Raw genomic sequence first — 4,330 nt, forward strand, 5'->3', positions numbered from 1 at the left:
ATATATATACCAATATATATATACCAATATTTAAGACAATATAAAGTTTACCTAATCAGTTATTAAAGTGTAAAAAATTGTTATGTAAAAAATTTCATTTTTCCATACTCTGAACATTTTTGAACGAAAAAAGTGCATTTCCTTCCACTGTGCGTTAGTTCGGCGACCGCCGGCGAATGGCAGCACCGGATGCACCACCGTAGCAGAGACAACCATCTCTGCAACATCACGTGAACGAGCGATCACGCGCTGGCACGAGAGGGCAGATCGGTAGCCATATTAAAACTGGCGTACGCATAGCCAATAGCAATCCCAGCGGTCCTTAGGGCAGAACCAATCGGCTGGACGCATTCTACCGCGGAAGGCTCGCATTGGCGGAAAACTCTATTGGAGCTCGTCCATCGACAACAACCAATCAACGGAGGCCTCGTAGGAAGTTGGCAAGATCTGACGGAAAACAGCATCAAGATGACGAAAACGAGCAGCGGACTCTAGAGTCGGCTTGAGAACCGGGAACGACGGTTAGACCTAAGATATTTTGGCCAGGAAAATACAAGGAAACGAGGTTATGGACGCAAAAGACTTGTCGGCAGCAGCCAGGTGGCTTCAAAGTAAGTGGATGTTTCTTTGCCAGTTTTAAGTGCCGTTCCCGCCTCGACTTCGGTCTGCGTTAAACAGAATAACTGTCGCGAGTGCATCGCCGAAATAGTGTGGAACAAGCGGAGACCCCAGCGTGGCTCATAATTTTCAGAGACTTCGGGTTCAAGGGCCAACAGTGACAAGCTAAGTCGAAACAGTGAGTTTCTCACACAGTGCGCGGGTTCTCCGAATCGGTCCTCTCTCCGCGTCTCTCCGCGTTCAAATAGGTTTCTTATTAGGCTCGGTAAAAATGGATTTTGCTTGTCTCAAGCGATAGGATTCGGCTAGGGTAAAAGTAAAAGTTCCGATAGGAAGGACCATATCTGAAGCAGAATAAAAATGAAAAGAACCTTTGAGGGTTGTTCGTGGGTCAGAAGTGTGTGACCCACGAACTCGGTTCATTTAGGCGTGACAGGCAGGTAAGTGGCAGCCGTCTTGTGGCTAGGTTTATCACCTAGGCCACCCCTGACCAGGTCGTATTGAGCGGTAGGCACACAAAATTTGGGAAACTTAGTTACAAGATATATATATATAATTAAAAATTTGTCGTAAGGACAAACGGAGGATTTCGCCGGGAGCGGGTGCGAATCTGGAAAGTTGCACCCGCTTCCAGCAAAATCGCGGTAAAATTTCAGCCACAACCACGTCTCACGACCGCAAGATAGGTGGTTACAGTCTGTAACGAAATCAATACGACGATCCAGCGAAAGTCTCGTGTACCCTAAGAACACGGAGCGACCCAAGGGCTACTGCCTTCTGCAGTTTTCCCGCAAGTGTTTTAGCATATTGCTGAGATGCAGGGATGCTTTTAGGCCATTAGCGAGTAAAAGCTTGGCACCTCCAAGAGCGCTGATGATAAGAACGATTAGTTTAACAGAATATTCCGGGTACAATCAATGCAGCTCCCTTATAACGTCTCTATAACTCTCTTTCTTTCCATTCTCTTTGGCTATGATGTTTTTGTCAGCTGGTGCCGAAAATTCCATAACGAACATGGTTCGCTTCTCGAAGTCAAAAAGAAACATGTCAGGCATCGAGTGAGCAACAGAAACAATTGTCGAGAATATAAACTTCCAGTATATGCGGCACTTCCCATTCTCGACAATTGACTCAATTTCCCTAGGAGCATTTAGAGGAGCGATATTAAGGTTAATGCCGTAGGAGTGACAGAAATGGTAATAAAGCACTCTTAGTGCCGCATTGTGCCTTAGAATGTAGGTTGTGTCCGCGCGAGTTAGACAACTAGATAGTATGTGAGCTAAATGCTCGGGGTTTGCATGGCACGCCCTGCAGCTATCATCGGGAATGTCTTGACTCAAAATGTGGCAACGATATGTTAAGGTGGAAATGACACCGTCTTGGCATGCAAAAATGAAACCCTATGTACCAGACATCAATCCGGGCGATTTAAGGAAAGCAAACGTTAGCTCAGAAGACATTAGACTTATCCTTCACATTTCTGTGGAAGATACCGTGCATCCTCTTATCGAGGAGCTGTTCACGAAAGTTTTTCTCTTGTGCTTTCTTAATCCGGGCTTTCAGGAGTGAATACTCGAGATAGATAAGATTTGATGCATTTTGCTCACCCCTAATACTGAAGTCAAGTCCGAGTGCTTCAGCAGCCTCCTCCGCTGCTTTGTACAGAAAGGATTCTTTGCCCACTTCTTCGTGATTCCTGGCCATTTTAGGAAGAGGGTCTCCCCATTTGCAACTCTATGTGCTGTACCCAGTATAATCCTGTTGTGAAGACATTCAAGACTCAATATTCCACGACCCCCTTGACGGCGTGAGGTGTACAGTCACGGAACGGAAGACTTAAGATGCATGCCTTTTTTCATGTGCATAACATTTCTTGTCCCGCTATCAAGAGATCTGAGCTCGTTCTTAATCCATGGAACTACTCCAAATGAATGGAGTAGTACCGGGACGGCAAGCATGTTCGTTGCAGATACTTTGTTCCTCGCCGACAGTTCGGAAGACCAAATCCATCGGATGAGACGTTTTTATCTTCTTTGGAGAGTATCCTTTATAGAAGTCATATCCTGAATGCGGCTCTGTGGCACGCCCAGGTATGTATAAGTCTCTCCAGCGCGAAGGTGTCGAATGGCGCTTCTATCAACGAGCTCAGGATCTTCAGGGATGCCATTAAGTTTTCCTCCCTTCAAATTAACCTTGGCGCATTTGTCTAACCCAAATTACATTCCAATTTCCTTAGTATATCGTTCGACAATCCCTGTAGCTAGGTGCAGTTGCTCTCTGTTTTTAGCATAGATCTTAAGATCGTCCATGTAAAATATATGAGTGATCTTGTACTTTCGATCTGCAGGTTTGCCGCACAAGTACCCGTCGGAATGGCGAAGTGCTAGAGATAGGGTCAATAATGTAAGGCAAAAGAGGAGTGGGCTCATGGTGGAATAGTTCTTCATCCCTCTTAATACCTTTTTCACCTCCTCGGTAGTGATGGGTGGGCATTCTTTATCAGGTGTTATGAGGGCAACACATAATTCCTTGAAGCTATTTATATTTTCTGAGTCTTCGTCCAGTCTATGCTGAACTTCGTAGACTTCTCTCCAAAATACTTCGACCTCCTCTGGTTTGGGTGGGTGTTCGACAGTAACTGGAGGGTCTTGGAAGAGTCGAGATGAGTCAGAGAGAATCTGTTGATTTTCTCTGACCCAACTCTCCCTTCGCTCTAGACTTCTCTTAGCGTCAGATGGTATCCGTATTCTCTCAACAATATGCTGTCTGACGGTCATCAGCTTTGAATTGTTAAGTCTGTGATAACGGGTCCGGAGTTCGCGCGCGAACTTTCGAACCTTGGCGGTAAAATTCCTGCCAGATGTGATGTAGTCAATCACACACTGAATGCGGGAGGCGTACTGTCTTGCCTAGCCTATCTTTATGGCAAGTTGATGCATTCGTCTTTTGGTCTTATGATCAGACGTTGGTTTTGTTTTACGGTTCGCATCGGCCAAAGCTCTCGCTGCATTATACACACAATAATTGATAGCCCAGAGGTCGGATTCCCCGGAAAAATGTCCACGAAGCTCGTCATCCATTTCATCCAGATCTTCGGGCTTGAGAGAAACTTTGTTGTTGATGTTTCTCCGGGTCGTAAAGCATCGCTCTTCATCTATTGGATGCCTGCCTGCGGTTGGTCATAGTGTCGCCTCTCTTTCTCGGTTGCCGGCTTGTTCTAGCTGTGGTACAGTAGGCGTTCCGCTTACATAGCTCCTTTTACGGAGTAGTTCAGCATGGTTTCGCAGACGTTTCTGCGAAAAGTGCGATAGCTCCGGGTGTTTCTCGCACCACACAGCATGCAGCCGTGCCATGTAACCCCGTTCAGGGGCCACACTCGCATCGTAGCACTCTATCAAGTCGTAATTCAGTCGCTCCGTCCACCCAAAGTTTGCGAGATCCCGCCGATCCATCGCATTGAATCAATTTTCATTGGCTCCCCCAGCTTTAGATTGTTCTGCATTGTTGGCTGAGCTATTGTCGGGAGCCTTGCGCGTTCTGTTGTTTCGAACCGCACTTACTACAACTATGTTTGGTGTTGTCATTGTTGTTCCGGCGAGAAGCTAGGGAAAGGGGTTCGTCCATCCTTGTAGAGCGCCGCATGCAAGGATAAGACTGCGTACTCTGAGAGTTCGCCCGGTATCCCAGAGTTACCGTATATATATATATATAT

The 4,330-nt window shown here is 46.3% G+C and overlaps 1 pseudogene; it reads left to right on the forward strand.

Annotated features, from left to right (window-relative positions):
• Positions 1-568: 568 nt before the first annotated feature.
• LOC117180182 overlaps positions 569-4,330 on the forward strand; it is a 14,634-nt pseudogene continuing 10,872 nt past the window's right edge.

Source organism: Belonocnema kinseyi, chromosome 1 (genome assembly GCF_010883055.1).
Source record: "Belonocnema kinseyi isolate 2016_QV_RU_SX_M_011 chromosome 1, B_treatae_v1, whole genome shotgun sequence".
In the NCBI taxonomy this organism is placed as follows: Eukaryota; Metazoa; Arthropoda; class Insecta; order Hymenoptera; family Cynipidae; genus Belonocnema; species Belonocnema kinseyi.